Source organism: Tamandua tetradactyla, chromosome 17, assembly GCF_023851605.1.
Source record: "Tamandua tetradactyla isolate mTamTet1 chromosome 17, mTamTet1.pri, whole genome shotgun sequence".
Lineage (NCBI taxonomy): Eukaryota > Metazoa > Chordata > Mammalia > Pilosa > Myrmecophagidae > Tamandua > Tamandua tetradactyla.
Window position 1 is genome coordinate 80,311,050 of NC_135343.1, and position 23,815 is coordinate 80,334,864.

At 35.5% G+C, this 23,815-nt stretch overlaps 1 long non-coding RNA gene across 4 annotated transcripts in view; it reads right to left on the reverse strand.

Annotated features, from left to right (window-relative positions):
* LOC143661778 (uncharacterized) overlaps positions 1 to 15,437 on the reverse strand; it is a 127,732-nt gene extending 112,295 nt beyond the window's left edge. For all 4 annotated transcript variants that reach the window (XR_013164831.1, XR_013164833.1, XR_013164832.1 and 1 more), the window contains exons 1-2: positions 15,324 to 15,437; positions 12,127 to 12,224 (exon numbers count right to left, since the gene is read on the reverse strand). This is a non-coding gene — a long non-coding RNA (uncharacterized LOC143661778). The remainder of the gene's footprint in view (positions 1 to 12,126; positions 12,225 to 15,323) is intronic.
* Positions 15,438 to 23,815: the final 8,378 nt, after the last annotated feature.

Sequence of the window (23,815 nt, forward strand, 5' to 3'; positions counted from 1 at the left end):
ACATTCTCAAGAAACTCATCTTTCAGATACTTAACTCAGAAATTTCAATGGGCACTAAACACAATACGAGTCTCTGTTTATCTTAATAAAACCTCCTTTAAAACAAATTTTGCTTTTATAGCTGTCATAACTATTTTTCAAAAATGTCTATTGGCTGTTTTATAAGGTTAATTGAAAAGAAAAGATGATATTTTTCCCCTTGAAAAATACTGGGCTTTTGACCCCTGAGAACAAAATAAATAATAGATGTTTTATGACTTCTTGATTGATTAGACTGGTGCAATTTGCTTTCCCTCTACTTTAAAAGATATTTTTTCCTTTTCTGGAGACTTTGAGTTTTGGTCTCTATGAAGATCTGCTTTTGTACCAATTATCGCTTTTGTGAGACAATTTTGGAAATAGTTAAATATTGGTCTTGATGCTATCTTTTAAGAAAAGGAAGGCTTCTCCTGGGGGAACTTGTGTCTATGATCAACTGGAGACTTCTAGAGAAAGGCGCTAATGAGCTTTTTCACTCCAACAATGGTTACAAAGACTTCAAAAATTAGGTAGATTATTTCCAAAACACTAAGCCACTTGGACAAGCATTGAAGGTTCACAGAAAGTATGCGAGAGAGAATGAGAGAAAGCAAGACAGTGACAGCGAGAGAGTGTGTATGTGTGTGAGAGAGAGAGAGTGAGTAGAAAAGCATCAACATGAGGGATATTGAAGAAATAAGTATGCACATCTTGGATGGCTGGAAGGAAGACATGATCTGAGAAGAGATATCAGAATGAGAAGAAATTGCCAGACTAGAGCATTCTTTACACATCAAAATTTAAAGAATCATATTTTTGCTTCCCCTCTTTTCATTTACATCTCTCTTTTCTCACTTTCTTTCATCCACTGAGCATTTACTATGTTTTAGGTACTGCATGAGACATTTCAAAGCCTTCTTCCTTCTCTTCACCGATAATCAACTAATTTGACTTTTTTCATTAGCTTTTCTTGTCTTCCCAGTTATAACACAGTTATTTGCTGACTTTCTGATTAAATATTTTATTTATTATGTTTTTGAGGTCACCCATATTCAGTGTTTCATTGCGTTCTTCATTCCATTCTTATTAGGTTATAAATATATTCCAAAAGATTATTGTCCAATTCAAGTTCCCTGCAAAGATAGGTTGGAAATGCACTTGATTAGTGATGACCTTCATTTCTGCCAGCTTTCAAGGTTTGGATAATTCAGTTAAGAGCTTACCTTTCTAAACTTACTGTCCTCCCCTCTACGTGGGACATGACTCCCCAGAGGTGTAAATCCCCCTGGCAACATGGGACATGACTCCCAGGGATCAGCCTGGAATCAGCATTGTGTGATTGAGAAAGCTTCTTGACCAAAAGGGGGCAGAGAAATGAAACAAAATAAAATTTCAGTGGTTAAGAGATTTCAAGTAGAGTTGAAAGATCACTCTAGAGGTTATTATGCATTATATAGATATTTCTTTTTAGTTTGTACTGGATTAGAATAGCTAGAAAGAAATACCTGAAATTGTTGAACTGTAATCCAGTAGCCTTGATTCCTAAAGATGATTCCATAACTATAGAGCTTTTTATGGTGTGACCATGCGATTGTGAAAACTTTAAGACTGACACTCTCTTCAACTAGTGTATGAATAGATGAGTAGAAAATGGTCTGGATGTTCTTTTTTATTATATCTATTTTTTTTTGAGTAACAAAAATGTGCAAAAATTAACTGTGGTAATTAATGTGCAACTATATGATGATAATATAATCCATTGTACACTTCAGATGATTATATGGTATGTGACCTTATCTTGATAAAATTACATTTGGAAAAAAAACACTTGACACTAAAAAGGGAAAAAAGAATTTACCTTCCTGAAGTTGGGGAGGTATTACATATCTGAAATAATAGGATTGAGTTCCTGGATGAGAATTAGTTCATATTACAATGCATCACTATATTTATTTTTTGGTTGTAGATTTGGTAACTGACACATTATTTCCCATAAAATGGTAGTAAAAATGAATGAATAATGAATGACTTCTATTCTTTTCCTTTTAAGATCTTATACTGCTCAGGTTCTTTATTGGAAGATAAGTCTCTCTTAATCCAATGGCCTTTATGTAGCATTTTGTTTACCATAAATATATATCAAATATTCTAAAGGTGTCTCTACTTTGATAAACCAGTTATGGGGTTCCTGAAAACTTCTGGGATAGAATAATTTTTTAAAAAAAACATTATCTCATATGGTTTGTTATTAATAGACATCTCAGGGGAATTCTACAATACAGCAGAACAAAATATTTAGAAAAAAAATGACTATCTTTACCAACACTGTATTTTATCTCTTAATTTAATTGTGTTCTCTTTCTACAGGGACTTGATGAGCCAGCATCAACTTCCAATGGGAATGGAAAGCACAGCCTGTGATCCCTGGGACTTCATAGCTTGATGGAGAATAATCACACTAACATGCAGTTAACAATAAACTTAGGTTATGGAAACAACCCCCCACACTTACCACCATATTTTTTATTCAGTTCATTTTGCTCTCTTCTCTTGACTGCAGCTAAAGGTTCTAATTTATCTCTTTATCTACTCTTTTGCCTTTGCCTTCAAAGATATTTCCCATTGTAGCCAAAGTAATCTTTGTAAACCATAAATCCCATCATGTCTCATACCTATGTAAAATATTGGATCCGTGTCTCTTTAAGATATTGTTCACATTCCTTATCAGAAATAGTGGAACTTCATTATACGGCATGTTCATACCTATCCTTACTGAGCAGCTGCCATTCCCTCCTCATCCTACTCTTCAACACTCAAGCCAAGTGTTCCCAATGTCCTGAAAACTTTTACCTTCCCTCAACTAGTTTTCACATAAGCATTCTCTAAATAAAGCATTATTCTCCTCCTACTCTAGCATCTTTTTGGCTAAAGAAATGCATTCTTGACAGCTCACATTATATAGAATTAACTGGGCATTCTTCTCTGTGCATCACTCTTATACACCCTAAGACACATATACCAAATATTGGGTAATTGTTTTTCCCCAATGTGTGCTTCCATAGCATCCTCCATTGCCCCACCAGGATATCGCATTGCATTATGCTATAATTTTTTTTTCTACTTACCAAATCTCTCACTAGGCCCTCAGTGTAAGGCATAAGGGATATTTTTGATCCTGTTCATCATTATGCATAAGGTACCAAGCACAGTAATTAGCACATAATAAAGCCAAATCAATGTTTGTTGAATGAATAAATAAATAAATGAAGTTATTTGGTGGCTGTTACTTCTAAGTTATATAACACTGGTAATTACAAGTTGATTTGAGAAACTACAACAAAATGGCACTATTTTCTCCACAAGAATTTTCAAAAAGAAAGAAGTTTGCAAATGTAGGGGAATGAGACCAACTAATGAATTCATGATTTTAGGAGCAAAGTCCAAATATATGCCAGTCTGTTCATGTAACTTATCTGGTAAATAGCCTTTCTCTAGGTACAGACCCAACCCTCCAGTTCTTGCATGATAGAAATCCACTCGTTTTAGTTTTCTATTTTACATATTTTGTGAAAAACTGAATCAGTATTTTTTATATTATCAAAACTAGATGTTAAGCTATCAGCACTATTATCAATTAATAAAATATACAAGTAAGCAAATGCAGAAGAATTTAACAATGATTAAGTGTTGATCTACAGTTGACCTGAAAAGTACCTGTGCATTTTTTTTTCCTTCAGATTTTGTTACCAAAAAAGATTATGGGAGAAACAGTGTTGCGTTACAATAAGGAAGGCTATAAAATCTTATAACCTTGTATTTTACAGCATCTTGGGTTATAAAATGGTACAAGAAATTCTCAAAACTTTTTACTGCTATATTTTGGGAGTTCTATATGAAATTAGTAATGTACTATAGGAAGAAAAGAAGGCAGTTTCATTTTTATATGATGCTCATGATTCTTTTCTGGTATATATAATTCTGATTTATAAATATAACACATGAATTAGAAAAAGAATTGCGTTTGAATTCCAATTATATTTGCTCACTGAGATTTTGCAGCGTATTACCTCTCTTTCAGGCTTAAAAATGTGTCACATTGACCTTTCAGATCTCATAGTTCCACGCATGTTTCTTTCTATATAATAGATATCACCTTATATTTGTTGAGCTAAGTTGAAGCTAAAAGACAAATGAGGCATGTAACAGTATCTAAAATCTTTCTACCGTGAATTGCAGTTTTTCTTTGATATATTTGCTAAAATATTTAGAAAAAAATTCTTATATGACCCAGCAATAGAAATATAGGAAATTGTTATCTGAAACCATGTGCAAATCTATAGGATACATAAATTTAATTTAGCTGCTTCCAGAAACTAAAATGAGCAAGTGGATGGAAGCGGTTCAGAGCATGGGAGCTGGACTGTGTTGGCTTAGGTGCTTAGCCTGTCACTTAGAAGGCATTTTATTTCCATAAGCTTCAGCTGTTTCTGTTAAATAAGAGCAATTCATGTACACATCCTGTCAGCCTGCTTTGGGTATAAATAGCACAGTAAATTTAAAATATTTAACATAGTGTAACCAGTGCCCTGCTGGCAACGGTGCCAGGTGAGGCCAGATCCACATTGGAAAGTCTTAAAAGTAAAAGAATTTAGAGATGAGGGGGGCCAGTAGGCATATGTAGTAAAGTTTCCTAAAAGAGGAGTTTATTAAAAAGAGTGAATACAGTTAGAGCGGTTAACAGAGGTGTGCCCAAGAGAGAGACATGCACCGAGCGGAGTGGGCCAGCTTGTTTTCTAGCAAAGTCTTACCAGTGGCAGGTTTCCATAGTAACCTTTGAATTCTAGGTGTTTTCTTTGTTATAGAAGGACACAGCTAGCAGAACTCATGGTCTGTTGTCACATACCTCAAATTTGCCTTTGTTAACCAAATGATTAACAATCTTTATGACCCTGTGCTTCCTATTATTAAATAAGAGTTTGCTTTGGGCCCAGAATTTTACAAGCTTTTATGGTTCGAGGAGGTTTCGATGATTTTTAGGGTGGTTTGGGGGCATTAGGGAAATTTTTATCCCAGGAGGTTTGTAGTGCGCATTAGTTCCTTTGGAGCCAGACAAGAAACAAGGGCCTTGGAGTTGTCTGTTAACCCTTTCAGAGCCGAGTAGGAGACCAGGGTCTTACAGCTGTCCTATCTTACCCTGCTTCAACAGGACCTGGAAATTCGTAAAGATTCATTAAACTTACTGTTGTTAGGTGGGCACTTCATTTACCTCTTTATTTCTCAACCTCTTGATATACAGAACTAAAACAAAATTACTCTGCAGAATACAGCAATTGTTATTGAGCAGGGGTCCTAATTACATCACCATTAATATCATAAACTTCAAGCTTGAAGAAGTTAAGAGATCTAGAGCAGGTCACTTAAATCTTGTAGATTTCCATCTGTAAATTGGGGGGAAATACTATTTTGCCTAACTTAAGTAACTGCTTTTCAAGGAAACTTTAAGATATAAAGCATTAAGCAAAGTGGACACAAAATAAACTCTTGACTGCCTTTAGTGAGTTGCGATTTAAAATTACTATGAGACATCACAGGATATTAAAAACATGGTAGGCAAGAGCCAGATAAGTGGGAAATTAGTTCTCAGAAAAGTTGGTTCAAGTTGTTAGAGCAAGTCCCTTTTATCTCTGAGGCAGATAATCTGAAGGCTGTACTAGCTTCATTTTCTAGAGAAAAGGGTAAAGAAAAGGAAGCTGGTATCTGTTCATGTGCATGCACCTCAGAAGAACTCAATAATATAAATATTAATCGATAAAGATGATATTGCTAAGACCATGTTTTGTGAAACTGATGCACAGAAGTCAGCCCTAGGGGCTTGTATCAGTATAATTGGGTGTCACCAGCATCTTTTATTTAATTCTCTCTTCATTAGATTATGCCAAAGTAAACATGTTTGATCGGGACTCTCCTCCTTCTTCATTCTGCATGTATTGCTAGTGATGTAGTGTTCAATTAAGCTGTAACATCAGCAAGGTGGAGATATGTCCCTAGCAATTAGATCAAGTTGGAAATGCTTCCTCTCCTTATTGTCAGTTTTTGAAAATTCTTACTTCACAGACTCAGAAGACCAAAAATGAAGGGGCCTAAGTATTACATCTTTTTCCTTCCCCTTGTCACTTACTACTTACAGAAATGTAATGTTAAGATGGTCATTCTGAGAAGCCCATTTTGTGGGGCAGTATATGAATGTCAGGACTAACAGGCACCAGCACAGGACATAATTTGGAAAAAGCCTGACCCAGCGGCTCGTCTGGAGATTGTAGTTAGAGAAAAAACAGCCAGACTCCTTGGAACATTATCTCGTTCCCACCTGTGCCTGCACCAGACACCAAGGAAAATGTCTTGTCATTATCTGGCTGCCTCATTGCTTTCCACATCCACCCCTCAGGCATACGTACTAAGAAGTACTTTCTACCACCTAAAACCCTGGCCTGAATAGCTTTTTGTAAACTTTTCCTGTATCCCAAGCACTTTCTTTCTCATGAAATGCAACTAATTAGAGAGGCCGGTCTTGGAATTCAAGATTTTGATGTTAAAATGCCTACCATAAGACTGCAGCCTTGGAGAGTAGACATAAAAACAAAACACACCAAAACAAGAAAGCCCCACTAGTTACATTATTTTCTTTTTTTTTCTAATTGAAGATTGTTTTTCTCATGTTTGGTTTTCTCTGAAAGCTGAAGTTTTGGGAAGGTTTTCTTCAATCACCAGCAATTTCTTTTGGCGCCCCACACTCCTGTAATGGCACAGTGAATCGATTCAGCAGAGGGACTTGAAGTGTCATCTGTGTGCAAGGAGCAGGGCCAGGTCCAAGGAAACCAGCTCTTGAGGAGCTCAGGGCAGAGGGAGACAGTCAAGCACTTTCACACAACCATGATGCCTGGATTAGTGTCCTGGAGCTGCTGTGATTACCCCAGACTGGGAGACTCAGACAACATAGAGGGCTTGCGATGGTGGCTCAGTGGCAAAGTTCTCGCCTGCCATGCTGGAGACCCAGGTTCGATTTCTGGTGCCTGCCCATGCCAAAAACAAACAAACAAACACACAGAACTATGCTCTCACAGTACCAGAGGCCAGTGGCCTGAAATCAAGGTGTCAGGAGGGCAGGGCCATGTTTCTTCTGAAGCATCCCTCTTGCCTCTTTCTACCTTCCCATGGTTGCCAACTGTCCCTGGCACCCCTTGGCTTGTAGTGGCATCACTCCAAGTTCTGCCCCAGTCATCGCACGACATTCCTCATGTGACTCTGTACCAGGCTGTCATCGAAGGACACCAGTTACTGGATTTAAGACCTACCCTGGTCAAGTGTGATTTCATCTTAATTTAACTAATTACATTTGCAAAGACTTCAAAGATTTCATGTTCCAATGTTCCTGGCAGACACGAATTTTTTTTAGGGGGTGAGGGACACAATTTATATTGAGAATGATATCTAACAAAATCTCTTAAATTGTAGGAACAATCAAAATTCTTTAGCAGAGTAGAAGAAAACACTTGTTTCTGGCTCTGTGAAGCTAATGCTCTTCGTGAATTATTTATTTGACAATTTCCTTTATGCCCTATGTAGTACTTTCATTTTCTAGATTTTCTAATTCCCCATTCAATATTCAGTTTTCTTACATAGATGGGAAATAGTCTATTTTTGAGCTCTTGCCTTGACCTGCAAGGATCCCTCTCTCTTTCCCTTTCTTTATTACCTTGAAAATCGCCATAATATTTCAGGAGATGCCCTGGGATTTTTCATTTTATATCAATTATTCCTGAGATATGATGTACTCCTTTAGATTTGGATTCATGTCTTAGCTCTCTGAACAGTTTTTTTCAATTATAAAACTCAAATGTCGGATGGGCCATGGTGGCTCAGCAGCCAAAGTTCTTGCCTGCTGTTCTAGTTTGCTAGCTGCCAGAATACAATATACCAGAAACAGAATGGCTTTTAAAAATGGGAATTTAATAAGTTGCTAGTTTACAGGTCTAAGGCTGAGAAAATGTCCGAATTACAAGAAGTCTATAGAAATGTCCAATCTAAGGCATCCAGGGAAAGATACCTTGGTTCAAGAAGGCCAATGAAGTTCAGAATTTCTCTCTCATCTGGAAACGCACATGGTGAACATGGTCAGGGTTTCTTTCTCATCTGGAAGGGCACATAGCGAGCATGGCACCATCTGCTAGCTTTCTCTCCTGGCTTCCAATTTCATGAAGCTTCCCGGGAGGCATTTTCCTTCTTCATCTCCAAAGGTCGCTGGCTATGGACTCTGCTTCTCGTGGCTATGTCGTTCTTCTCTGCTCTCTCTGAATCTCTTTCATTCTCCAAAACGTTCTCTCTTTTATAGGACTCCAGAAACTTATCAAGACCCATCTAAATGGATGGAGACATGTTGTCACCTAATCCATCTTGACAACCACTGTTGACTAAATCACATCTCCAGGTAGATGATCTGATTACGGTTTCAAACATACAGTATTGAATAGGGGTTATTCTGCCTTTATGAAATGAGATTTAGATTAAAACATGTCTTTTCTAGGGGGTACACATCCTTTTAAACCAGCACACCTGCCATGCCAGAGACCTGGGTTCAAGTCCCCGTGCCTGCCCATGCAAAAAAAAATTCAAATATCTGCTGCTCAATTTTTTTAACTCACATTTTCATAGTGGTAACATCTTTAATTTTATGTATTTGTAACTTTTAATCTATTTTCAATTATTTTGCTAATTTTTCTTAGTTTTGCCCTTTCTGGATTTAGTGTGTTTTTTTTCAATTGTGTCTTAGCCTCATTTTCATATTCGAAAATGACTATTTCTGTGCAGTTTCATTACTTTCTTCAATTTCTTTCATAAACAATACCAACTTATTTTTCAACTTCTTCTGTTACCATGTTGTTTTTCACTTTTGCTTTGTTTTTGTGCTTTTTGTGTGTGTTTTTTTTGTATATCTGCTTTTAGGTCTTGTTTTAAAGATTGATTGTTGCTTGTATTTGACTGATTTTCATTTTACGGAAACAAGCTGGTTTTAAGCAGTTTATGTGGGGAGGGGTTCACATTTTTTTCTAAACATAATTAAAACTGCAGCAGAGAATACGGATTCTTAAGACATATTGTGTATGTAAGCATTTGTGTGACAGAGATAGAGACAGAGCTTTGTTTTTGCTTCCGTTTTTGTTTCTCAAAAGCAATCTTTGTTTACCTAAAAGTATTCTGTAAAAATTGTATACAAAATTGTGGGGCTACAGAATAATCATGTATAGTGTTTCCTGATGTATCCTGAGTATCACCCCATTATTAACAGCTGGCATTGGCGTGGTACATTTGTTATAATTGATAAAACTGCAGTTTTATAATTGTACTATTAATTATAATCCATGATTTAACTTAGGGTTCACTGTTTGTACTATGCAGGTCCAATGACTTTAAAAAAAAATTTTTTTTCTCCTAGTACCATAAATACAACTTAACATTTCCTCTTTTTATTAAGTTCAAGTATACATCTCTGTTATTCTTTGCCACTAATTATGTTCAGAAACACACCAGTCTGGTCTGGCTTTCCTAATTCTCAGTCTGCCCGTATTGACCTGTTCACAACTCAATGTCACTTCCAGTCTCTTTAACCTTTAGACCAGCCCTTCAAGTGAGGGCATGTCTGTGAATTCTCTTCCCTATCCTGGAAGCCCTAATCCGTAGCGCGTAACAGGGTTCAAAGACACTTGTTCAGCAGCCTGCACCCCTGGATGACCTTGCCACTAACAACAGTGTTGGTTCTGCCCTGAACGTAGAGGTTCTCGTCCTGGAACTCTCCAGATGCTCCAGGCCTGTCTGCATCTGCAGCAGCAGGCATGGCTGGTCTAACCTTTACTTGATCTGACAACTTTCCCACATATGTGGCCTGTGGCTACAGCGCCTGATAGTTTGATTGAAGAGGTTATGTGTTTATTTCCCATCCTCCATCTAATTTCAGAGAGGAAAAGGGGAGAGCTATCCTTATGCTGGCACCTTAAATTTAATGTCCCTAGAGTCTTTTCTTAAAAAATTCTATCTATGATTATACACCCTTTTTTGGGATAAAATGGCAAGGAGCCTTGTCAGACTCTTGGGTTAGTATTCTTTCCTGAAAGCTATTCATATAGTTTACATCCTCTCGACAATACGAACACAGTGTAGTAAGAATAATAGTAACTAATGTTTCAGTGTGCTTATGATATACCAGCTACTGCCCTCAACTTTTAAGTATATCAGCTCATTTAATCTTCACAATCACCATACGAGGCAGATGCTAATTTCAGCTGAGTGATGGTTCGAGATTCAGAAAGTAGATTGAGCCTGTGAGACTCAGTGTAACCTCAGATTACACTAAATTGTACATAATCTCTGGTTATGTACAACTAGCCAGATTTGTGATTTAATTTTACTATTGCTAAACGTTTCCCTAAGTCAGATGAAGTAGCTACACTTTTCCTCAGCCTAGTTCTTATAAAAGAATATGCCGATAAATAATTACCAGATTTGGGAGCAGAGTACAAGTGAGAGAATAGTCCTTTTGCAATTGAGAGTATCCCGGGAGATTTGAGTCAGAGGGATAAGGTGCTAGATGTGTGGTCTGCTTAATCAGAAAAAGCTTCAAAGTGCAGCTCAGTTTCTTACGACCTTCCCAATGGGAAAAAGCCAAACCACTGAAACAGAGGCCCACAGCAGTGCATTTCTAGCCCCATATGTGAGTAACACCTGATTTTTGCCAGTTATGTTCCAATGTTCTCGGTATGATAATCTTCTACCTTGGCTTGAGTTATGAGTGTTGAAGAAAGAAGAGATTGGGGCCATTACCATTTCTCCTTTAAAGTTTTTTTCATTTATTCACTGAACCCAATATAGAGGATGCTCCTTTTCTTAATTATATGCCTGCTGTTTACAAGTGCTTAATTTAGTTGAGACATGCAGGTGGTCTAGAAAAATTTAAATTGGCTGTCTATATATTAAATTGGCACAGAAGACATTCTCCAATATTTCTTTTCTACATTATTTTTAATACCCATTTCATACTGATTCATATGGTACTCAGCACAGTAACTTGTATATAGCAAAAAATCAATAAATGCTTTTGATTGAATATAAATTCTAGCATGGGATAAATTATTACCCTCTTTGTAATATCCTGCGTATTCTAAATACTGAGCCATGAAATTAGAAGACTTACCATCATTATATGACAAAAGAAAAGAAAACCCATTGCAAAACTGCAAATAGTTTCTTAGCCTTCTCATTATATCTTGTATTGGAGTGATTAAAAACATGAGCTTTATCATCAAGCTGACCTGTGTTTTGAATTTCAGATCTACCAGTCCTTACTGTGAGAATTTGGGTAAGTTATTCAAATATTTTGAGTATAATTTTCGTCACTTTTAAAGTGAGATCGATAGTAATAATCTCCAGGAATTTTAAGAGAATTAACAGAGAAAACTGAATTATAACACCCTTCCTTGAGGCCTCACTTTACTAAAGGCTTAAGAGAAAGGTAAACTGAATCAGAGAATTTGAGGTGTAAAAGTCTGGGCAGTATACTTTGGGGATGGATTCCCTGCAATTCTACCATTGTCTTCTTGCTTTTTGATGGACTAAAAACACTTATTCTGGAATCTCCTTAAAGGCTTCTGATGCACCTTCAGTCTCAATATATATGATGCCCCTCTTGTAGGGTGACCTAGTTCAACACTAAAAACAGCTCACTACCCCTCTTCACATCACATATATAAAGTAAATAAAGTCATATTCTTGTAGCAGCCAAAGCATTAAGCAGATATTTATATATAAGGGAAGTGGATAATAAAATGAATTAGAGAAATATAGCACATTTCATGACTCTTGATATCAAGATAAATAATTCTCATAAGTTTTGATATGATATACAATGCATAAGGTGCTCTGAACTTCTCTTGGGCCATGAATTGGCTGCTCTTGAGCTTTTATAGAAGTTTCCCGATCCTTACATCCAAGGAATGTGTTTCTATCTGCAATGATATTTGAGATAAAGATATTCAATATACCAAGTACTAGAGTCCTTACCTGTGACCAGTTCTCAGTGTTACCAAATCCCAGTTTCTTACTTCTATCATTGGAAATGGAGTCTATGCAACATCTCTAGTTCACTTTGCCCAAGCTTTCTGCAATGAAAGTGTAGATTCATGAATAATTGTCTTATTGGTCACTAAGAAAAAAATCATTAGGAACCATGATGTGTTCTACAGCTTTAACCTATCTTTTAAAGCCAACTTACAAATAATAAAAACAAACATTAATACACAATGATATCTAATATGATTGTCTACCACAGTACATTCTAAATCCAAACATTTTCAGTCATTTCAAGAACATCCACCTTTTTTTATTCTGGGTTAAACAATCATCATGATATTCTTTACAAAGCTCTCTAATCAAAATTAAACTTAATATCTGACATATGGGATCCACTCAATCAATAGTAGCTAATTATTTTTTATTAGGGTCATGCAACATTAAACATAGAAACGGAACTTTTCAAATGAACGCTAAGGGTATTGCTAATCTCCTCCCACTATCACAGGAAAAGTCCTGTCACACACACCACCTCTATAAAAGAAAAAAAGGAGAAGAAAACTCTTAGCTAAGTCACATACATGTTCAAAGTCAAGCTCTGCCACTTCTTGGCTCTCTCTTTGTTATCTGCAGTTTCTCAAGCAGTTTAAGTTTCAATTTCCTCAGCCCTTTGTGTCTGTATGTCAACTATGTCAGAAGGATTAAATTTGATGTAGTTGAGAAGTTAACACAGTGCCTAAGAAGCACAAAGTACCTAATAATACCAGGCTATTTAAAAATGTGTTTTGCCCACTCTCTTCACCTACAGTCTTACAGAATCTGTATATCTATAGACTCAAAGGTTCCTTTTTATCCTAAGTCAACCTAATCCTTCTGAGATATTGTTAAGAAGGTCAATCCCCAGATGACATGAGCCCAGCTTCCCGTTTCATGCATGACTGTGTTGTCACGAATGAACTAGATGAGTAATAACACCCCTGACTTAACGGTGGCAATGAGAGCTAAAAACTTCTGAGGTGCAGCTCTTATGTCCACAAACAATGCTGACATACCAGAGGTGGACAAGCAGACAGACACACTGCTGATCATGGGAACAGAGAATGACACTGTCTTTCAGAGAATTTTGAAAAATAATGCTAAGCAATGACTCCCTTATAAATTCTATTATTTCTATTATGCTAAATTTAATTAAGAATCTATTATTATCCCATGAATTTTCTGTTCGGAAGAAAAAAGCTGCTGGAACACACAAGCTGCCATGGAAAGGACTTCGGGATATTGAGAGTGGGGTATCTTGCACAATTGCTGGTAAGAGTCCTCCCAAATGGTCTGATTGTCTTCAGCTGTCTTCACCTGTCTTCAGCTCAAGGTCAGGAGGAATCGTAGCGGAGGGAAAGGCCACGATAGGATCCTGAGCATCGAAAGCACAGGGAGACCAGCACTGGTTTCCTGATTCAGGCAGCCAGAGAATGGCAGTCTAAGAACAGCCTCACCCTTTGACCTCAAGTACCCCAATGTTTGGGCTTTCCTGTGCAGGAACAACCACGTCACTAAATAACAGCTTTAGTGGTTTCTAGAAATCCTACCAGGAGGTGGCTAGGAAGGTAAACGGTGCCTTCAGGACAGTAACTCATATTGGCGCCTCTGAATCCTGGGCATCACCAGCCTCAGGGAAAGCACCCTCAGCAAGAATGGTGAAATCATCAGTGAGAACCAGTAGTTCATCATGGCTTTGGTGTGGGCAGGGGCAGAAAGATTACACAAATATAAATAAAGGAAATAAGAGTTGATTTTACATATTTTACAAGAAGAGGAATCCTTAGAGCATAGGTGAGATAATATTTGAGGATGCCTAAAACTTGTTAGAAAGAATTCGACTGGGGTTGGACTTCTCCTGGAGCACAGAGGCTTCCATAAATGCCATTTGTCAGTCACTCTCCTGAAGCTTTCTTCCTGTCCCTGGAACAACATGTTGAAATAAAAAAGTCTATTAAATTCTAAACTAGCCTCTGAGATTACATATGGATGTTTATAATAAGTAGGCAACTGCAGCTGTTTTGTTTATTAATTTGTTGTATAAGTAAGATGAGAGAGAAAGAAGATAATATACTAATAAGGGGAAAAGCTAAATGGACTATTTAAAATTATTGTATTTTGATTTCCACTCCATGTCCTGTGTTTTAAAAGAGTCTCAATAATTAATTTTCCTCAAAAAACAAACAAACAAAAAATTAACTTAAAGCTAGTAGCCACACTGCCAGAAACATAATTGACCTGTTTGGCAAGCTGCAAGTATTTCTCTTTAACTGTTCACCAAAAAGAATCATTTAAAACGAAGAAGTGACTTACACTGCTTTTAAAACATGTTCTCAAATATATATTTTTAGCACAAAGTCAATTTTTGTAAACTGGATTTTTGTCTCCTTTTGCAGAAATTAAAGTTCAGAAGATTGTCAATTATTTTTAAGTTTCACGAAAGAAAATCCCTAGTACTCTTTACAATAGAAAGGGTGGATTTTCCCCAAGCTCAAGGGATGCGAAACAGATCTGACCCCAATATATGTAGGCTAGAACAACAAACTTGAAATAATCATTTGTGTATGAATGACATTGACCATTTTTATTAATATTTCGCTGCATCGTATCTAGTATTTCTATTGCTTTTGATATTTACTTTGAATATGCAGAAAGCCTGTCCCAGAAAATAAGAGACAATGAGACTGGTGGAAAAAAAAAAGGTTTGTTAATTTAAAAAGGTTTGTTAAAAGCAAACAAGTTCTTGCCTGCCATGCTGGAGACTCGGGTTGGATTCCCGATGCCTGCCCATGAAAAAAAAAAAAAATACAAACAAACAACCAAGACCAACAATAACTGTGACTTATGGGAAGGGGTAAAGTGGATTATGTAAAGGGGTAAATTTAGGACCCAACCTAAAAGACCTCGTATATTATACTTGGGATACACGAAAGATGTAGAAAACAAAATTATGGTTCAGATACCATGTGGGCCCTGACAGATCTGTGATGACAATGTTGATACTGGTGAGTTTGAACCCATGGCTGGGTTTTCCCTTCATCATTTGAAAGCTGATTTTCTCTCAGCTATCTTAATGGTTAAGTGTATAAGACTTGGTTCTGAACTTTACTAATTATGAGTCCTCAAACTCTTTAAAGCACTAAATTTCTTACCTTTAAAATGGTAGTAATAAAAACATGAGTATCTCATAGGGTTGTCAAAGAACGAAATAAGTTATATAGTGTAAATTGCTCAGCGCAGTTGCTCATACAGGTTCAGCTCTCAGGAAGTTTCAGCAATTGTGATGCGGCAGAGAGGTGGGGTCTCTGTTCATGATGGCATATCCCAAGACCCATCATTTCACTTGTGAGGGGTGCACTTCCCTTCCATCTCAGGATATGCCGATGATCTTGCTTAGCAAGAAAGAAAATATAGAAGGAAGAAATCCGGACTGCCTTTATTTGACTTGGGGTAAAAGGAATGATTGGATGACTGCTGTTTGCATCAGATATATTCAGTTGGCAGTTCTTGCTTGTGAGAAGAAAGAGAAAGGTATGTGTGTTCCTAAACTTAACACTTCAAATGAGTTTAATCATTAGAAAAAGTTTTCTATGAACAGTAAAAATGAATAGCTATGCAGACAAATGTTTTTTTTTAGTTTTCAATTGATTTTCTCAAGAATTAGCTAATTTAATTTTCATAGATATTCTCCAATCTAGATATTATTGTGTTTATTCACCAGATAAGAAAAGTGTGATTTAAAAAGTTGAAGTGACTTGTTCATCATCTAATAGCCATTCTAACTTCAAGTCCCAAACTTTTTATACATGTTCACATGTTCACATGTATGCTTATATACAACATTTTACCAATGTATTGACTATATATACAGAATATATTCTGTTAAATATGATAAATGCATTTTGGATTAGGCAAATGCAAATGTTAGTAGTAGAAAAAAGGATTCAAACACAGATTGAACTTGAAGAAAATTAAAAGTAATTGCCCTAGCTTGTTTTGTTCAAATGATTTATAAAACTTCTGATTTGTGATTCAAGTGAGCAAATAAATGGTTTGCCCATAGAGAAGCAAAGGGCATATTTATTAGATTCATTTTATTTATATGTAGCTTTTTCAAAGAAAATAAGCAATTTCAGCAAACTGAATTCATTACTTATTCTAAATTGAATTAAAATGATTTCTTGCCTATCTTTTGAAGACGAGGTCAGCGGAATTTTCTGTCCTCTAAAACACAAGTTACGAATTCATTTTTTTTTTCTAGATTGGTTATATATATAATGCCAGACTTTGAACAGAACTCAGAAAACTTCTCAAAAAATAATGTTTTATTTTTTGATAAAACAAATAAATAAAGTTCCTTATTCTAAGTTCAAAAATGCAATTCCATGCTGCAATATGAAATGAAAGTACAGTTACTGAGCACTAATATGTGAAAAGTACTTTCAAATATATTACCTCATCTAATGCTAACAACCTCACAATATGACAACTGTTATCTCCCTTTGAAAATGGGAAAGTCAAATCATGTATAAATTATTCAGTGAACTTAATAAGTTCACACAACTAGTAAATGACAATTTAATGTTCAATTCCATATCTTCCCAACTCCAAAGACTATGTTATTGTCAGTCACAACAAATTATTAGCTTCCTTTTTAATTGAACATATGACCATTTTAATACGTCAAACAGATGATGGATCAATATATATATATTTTTTGCATGGGTAGGCACTGGGAATTGACCCTGAGTTTCCAGCATGGCAAACAAGAACTCAGAATCAATATTTTTATATGGCCACTTCTCTGTCTTTCCTGGATTTTCTACTCTGCAATTCCTCAGGTCTTCAGGATTTCTGAGTTGTTGCTATTCAATATCACAATCCATGTAGCCGCTGGAGACAGACCCCACTTGTCACACACTAGCACAGCGGCCTTAGACAAGTTTCTTGATTTCACTATGTACACCTATAAATTATAGATAATTACCACTTAAATCTTGAAAGAGGAAAATAAGGTTGCATATGCAAAATGCAAGTTACAAAAATATTTTATCACTCTTATTCAATCCTGCACTTGTTTTGGAAAAATAGTTTGATTCCCATTAAATGGATTAGGTATGTTTGGTTTTATTTTTCATTGAGAAACCAAGGAAAAAATTAAGGATTAAAGGATGACCAAACTAAATAAACAAACTAAAAAACAAAGTAAGAAAACTTATAAAATTTAGGGAGTTACTGCATTCTGATTCTAAGTTATACTTAAATACTCCACGAATCATCTTGTAATATTTGAAATGGAAGTACTTTCTCTCCTTGGTTCAACATCTAATGGATGTTGTTCTACAGTTGTCAGAGCACTCCCTGCTGTGAATATTTAGTTCATACCAGAACCTGCTTCTAGATTTGCTCTCACAATGAAAACTCTCTAATTAATCAGCCCCTTTTCTGGAACCATGTAGCTCAGTGCTTACACTGGCTTTTGGGAACCTGACTTTCTTTCTTCCCTCTCTCTCTCTTTTACAACATCCCCCCCGCCCCCACCAGTGATATAGTAAGTTCAAAGGTCACTAAGACCTAATTCCTACCTTCAAATAGCTAGGAACATTTCACAGAGACAAGAGTGCAAACAGATCACTGCCAATATATTATAATTAGAACCACTATTGAAGTACATAAAAACTAACATGAGATTTTAGAACAAGAGTGTTTGCCCAATCTGGGGTTGAGGCAACGCTCCCTTCCAGGGACTCAGCCAAGCTAAGTATCGGAGGATGTGTAGATAAGGAGCTAATCAAATAAGTTGAATAAAGGGCTTACAGGGTAGAGAAAAAAGCAAGGGCAAAGACTCCGTTTGAGGAGCAGCATTGTTCTGAGATCACACAAAACCTCAAAACCTGAGGAGAGGTCCCGTCCTTGGTCTTTGGCATTCAGGGTAAAGGTTATGCATCTTTTTCTGGAATCTACAGTTCTTCCTCTGGTCTTTAGAACTCAACATCCCACTATAAAACATGTTATCTCAGCAACATCATCATATGCGGGTCGTCTAACGCGTCTGATGAATAAGGGAAAAGGTTCTTCTCTTTTCTTTCCGGAGTTTTCTGTCTATACTTTCCATGAAATCTCTGTTCATTTCTGAGTTAGGCCTCTTGAAAAACGTCATGATTTATGAGGACAATCATTTTTTCCCCTTTAATCATAAGTCTCTGTATTGTCAATGTGCAATACACCATTCCCGGGTGTTTTAAAAATGTATCACTCTTATTTTAGAATGCCAATCAACTCAGGAATTCAGTAAAAATGACCAAAGTATCCAGAAAGGAAGGGAACAAAACATTAAGTCAGGGCCAGATTCAAAGGTACTCTAACTATAGTTATTGGAATGATGTTTTAGGATATGCTAACTATTCAGATTATGTTTTTTTAAAAAAGCCATAATGACCTATGTTCTGTTTCTCACTTTCCATCTTTTATGGCCTATCTATCAAAAATTATTAATACCTACCACAGAAAATAAAAAATAAAAAAAGACCTACCACAGGAAAAGCCAGCAGACTTAAATACATGTATGAAACAAACTTGATTGTGATGACTATAAAATCTAAGGAAAATTCTTTTGGGGCTTCCAATTATTCAAGAGACAACTTTTTTAAAAAACGGCTTCAAGATGTGGGATGGGCACAAAGCTAATTAAACCTTTATCAGAGAAGTTGCAGGTTTAGAAAAAAATCATGCAGAAAATGCAGAGTTCTCACGTATAATTTTCCCTATTATTGACATTCTGAACTAGTGTGATGATGGTTACGACTAAGGAAAGAATATTACTATAATTTTACTATTAACTCTAGTCCATGGTTTCCATGAGGGTGCACTGATTGCATTGTGCAGGACTCAGCAGTTGTTGTTTTTAATTTTACGTTATTAACATACACACATCCTAAAATTTCCCCATTTACACAATTTAAATACGTAATTCAGCTGTGTCACTTGCATTCCCTTTTTGTGCTACCCTCATCCCCATCCTTCACCAAAACGTCTAGCCCTACAAATAGAAACTCTGTACCAATTAGGCATTGGCTTCCAATTCCCTACCTCCACTTCAGCTCCTGGTAACCTGTGTTCTTGTTTCCAATCATGAATTTGCTTGTTTTAATTATTTCATGTCAGTGATATTATGCAATATTTGTTCTTTTGTGTCTACCTATTTACTCAATATCATGTCTTCAAGATTCTTCCATTTTGTTGTATGTATCAGAACTCCACTCTTTTTTATGGCTGAATAATAGTCCATTGCATGTACATACCACATTTTCTATTCATTTCTTGATGAACATTTAGACTGTTCCCATTTTTTGGAAATAGTGAATAGCACTGTTATCAACATTGGTCTGAAAATATTGGTTCAAGTCCCTGTTTTCAATTTTGGGGGGTTGTATACCTAGAAACAGGATTGTTGGATCATATGGCAAATCTAAACTTAACTCTCTGAGGAACCATGAAACAGCTTTCCACAAAGCCTGAATCATTTTACATCTCCAGCAACAATAATGAGTATTCCTATTTATCTACCTACTCTCCAAGAGTTATTTTCAGGGTTTTTTTAATGGTAGTCATTCTAGTGGGTGTGATGTGATATCTCATTGTGCATTTGATCTGCATTTTCCCTAATAGCTAATGACATCCAGCCTCTTTTCATGTGCTCATTGACCACTTGTCTATCATATTTCAAAACTGTCAATTCAAGATCTTTACCCATTTTAAATTGAATTGTGTAATTTCTTTATATATTCTGGATATTGAATCTTACTGGATATTTGGTTTCCAAACATTTTCTTCAATTCTGAAAGTAGTCTTCTTACTTCTGTCATGAAGGCCATTGATGCATAGAATCTTTAGTTTTGATGAATGCCCATTTATCTACTTTTTCTTTTCTTGCTTGTGGTTTCAGTGTAAAGTCTAAGAAGCTATTGTCTAACACAAAATCCTGAAGATGCTGAAGTGTTTTCCTCTAGGAATTCTATTTTAACTTTTTGATTGATTTTGAGTTCATTTTTCTATGGTATAAGATCGATGTCCACTTTCATTCTTTTCCATAGGGATATTCAGCTTTCCCAGCACCAATTGTAGAAGAGGCTATATTTTCTGCATTGTCTAGACTTGGCACCCTTGTACAAAATCAAGTGGCCAAAGATGTGGGTTTATTTCAGAATTTTCTATTCAATTCCATTGGTCTATGTGTGTGTCCTTGTGGCATGCTTTCTTTATTACTGTGATTTGTGATATATTTTTAAATTAGGAAGTATGCATACCCCACCTTACTTCTACTTTTTCAAGATGATTTGACTATTCAGGACATATAAAATTGCTGACTGGATTTTTCTTTTCTGCAAAGAAAGCTGTTGCAAATCAGGATTGCATTGAATCTCTAAATTGCCTTGGGTAGCATTGACATCTTAACACTAAAGCAATATTAATTTACCAATCCATGAACAGAGAATGCCCTTCCATTTATTTAGGAATTCACTGATATCTTATAGCAATGGTTTGTAGTTTTTCCTGTGTAACTTTTGTACACCCTTGATTTAATTTATTCATAGATAATTGATTCTTTTAGTTTCATTGTAAATGGCATTTATTTGCTTGACTTCCTTGATTTCCACTTCAGATTGTGCATTGCTAGCTTATAGAAACACACTGTTTGCACTTTGCCACTTTGCTGAATTCATTTATTATCTCTATTAGTTTTCTTGAGAATTTTTTGTGACTTTCTAAATACAGGATCTTGTCATCTCCAAATAGGTAACATTTTATTTCTTCCTTGCCAATTTGAATGACTTTTCTTTCTTTTTCTTTACTAATTGTTATGAGTAGACCATTCAGTACAATGGTGCAGTACTAAATAACAATGGGGAAAAGAGCATTCTTGTCTTCTTCCAGATCTTACATGAAAGCTTTCAGGTTGACTATTAAGTGTAACATGAGCTATCAGTTACTCATATGTGCCCTTTACCATATTAAAGAAGTTTCCTTCTGTTCCTTGTTTTTTAAGTGTTTTGATCAAGAAGGGGTACTTGATTTTTTCAAATGCTTTTTCAGTGCCAGTTGTAGGACCCTGTGTTTTTTTCCTTCGTTCTACCAATGTGGTATATTACATTAATTAATTTCCTTACATTGAACCACCCTTGCACACCTGGGATAAATCTCCCTTAATTATGAGATATAATTATTTTAATCTGCTGTTGATTTTGGTTTGCTACTATTTGAGGATTTTTGGATCTATTTAACGAGACAGTGTTCTGTAATTTTCTTTTCTAGTGGTGGCTTTATCTACCTTTGGTATTAGAGTTGTTTCTGATGAGATATCAGCACTTAATCTTACTGGGACTTCCTTGTACATAACATGCTGCTTTTCACTTGCAGCTTTAAGTGCTGTCTCCTTACTCTTGGCATCTGACAGTTTGCCTACCATGTGTCTAGGCATGGTTCTCTGTGCTTATCCTGTATAGCATTTGTTCGTATTTGTGAATATGTATATTCGTGTCTTTCAATACATTTGGAAAGTTTTCTGCCCTTATTTCTGCGAGTATTCCTTCTGCTTCTTGCTCTGTATCTTCTTATTCTCGGGCTCACATAATTCATACACTGGTAGACTCGTTTAGACTACCCCTGGCACCTGGAACTGCTGGCATGTGTGCAGGGCTTACTCTGCTCCCTCTGGAGCAGGGACACGGATGCCCAATGAGAGCTCAGGCCAGCCCCACACTGTACGAGGGATTGTACCTGGTTCATCTAGAGTTGAGATGTAATATTTGAATAGATTAAGGGCTTTAAGATCTGCCATGTATATTCTCCTGGAATAAACTTGCTTCTTAAAATCTAAACATTTCTAAATGCTCCAGGAAAAAGTAAAATTAACCAAAAAGGTGATGTTCCACATTGTTGAAATCTCTTAGAAGCAGCAGTTAGAGAATACAAAGAATAAAACAGAAACAAGTTCTGAATAGAACGGATTGTGTTGTATTGATACTATCCTTTGAGAGTTTCCTCTTAAATAAACCAAGTAAACACTTCAAAGCATGCTGACGTTTGAGATATTTAAAGAGCTCAGACTTATAAAGAATAGCATGAAGCCTAGTGATGCATTCTGTGCTTAACTCTAGATTGCCCTGAAATTCATAAAGACAATTCCTTCAGCAATTATTTTACATGAATCAGACATCATTTATCAAATTCTAAAATGGTTCTAACTTTCTGTAAACCATTTTATAAAGAACACCAAAGAATGTTTACACAGAAATACAGAAAAATCATGCTTCTTAAAAAATAGAAAACAATTGTCTACTAATGCCAGCTACTAAAAGTCTACTTTAATAAATATTTACATGTGTGTGTACCATGACCTTTAATTGAGTTACTGCCATTGCCATCCAAAAGTCCTATCTAAAGAAAATGAATTCGTAATGGAAACTGTCTTAAAAAGGAGAAATCAATAACTATAGATTCTACTGAAAATACTTGGAAGAAGTAAAACTTACATAAAGAGGGAAAGAGGGAAACCACTTTGTAAGGTCAATATAAACCCTGATAACAAAGCCTGAGAAAAGTTTTAGAGGGAAAATAAAATACAAATGAATATCCCTGTAGAATAAAGGCATAAAAATAAAAATTCTTAATGAAATTTTATAAATCAAATCCAGAAATATGTAAAAGAGATAATATGCTTTAGCCGAAGGATGTATGGATAGGTTAAATTGCAAAAATCAATGAATGTAAATCATGGTAATAGAACAAAGAAGAAAAATAAATAATTATCTGTGTAGATGCAGAAAATTCATTAAAAAATTCAACATTCATTCAAGACAAAAACTCTTAGCAAAGCAAAAGTAGTAGAAAACTTTCACAAATAGATAAATAGCAATTTTTAAAATCCACAATTAAAGTCATAATAGTTCATGGTAAAAGGTTACTATGTTTTGAGTGGAAATAAGTCAAAGAATTCTGCTCTTATCCATTCTATTCATATGAGAAGTCACAGTGTAATGAGGAAGAAAGGAAAAATAAATAAAGATGGGAACAATACTAAAACAATCATTCACAGATGATTTTATTGTCTATAGAAAGCCCTATGGATTATATGAAAAGAAACTACTGGAATTGTTAAGTGGGTTTCAAAATGTTAACATGAACACTCAACTGGATAATTATATATAAGCAAAAAATTAGAAAATAACATTTAAAATACCTTTTAAAAGAGTATCAAAAATATCAAATAGGAAAAATATGACAGAACATGCACTATCTATACATATAAAACTAGACAACATTGTAAAGAAAAATTTTAAAAAGGCCTAAATAAATGGAGCAATGTGCTATGTTCACTTATGGAAAGAATCAATATTTTTTAAAATATTGGCTCTATCAAGTTGATCTTCAAATGCAATCAATCCCAGATCAAAATCCCGGAAGCCTTTTTTGAAAGAAATTGACAAACTTATTCTAAAATTTATATAGCAATTCAAAGACTCTAGAATAATCAAAACAATTGTTAAAAAAAAAAGAAAGAGAAATACTAGCGGTCTTACCTTACATGATTTTAAGGCTTACAATAAAGTTAGAAAAGTTAATACTGTTTATTAGGATAGAAGGT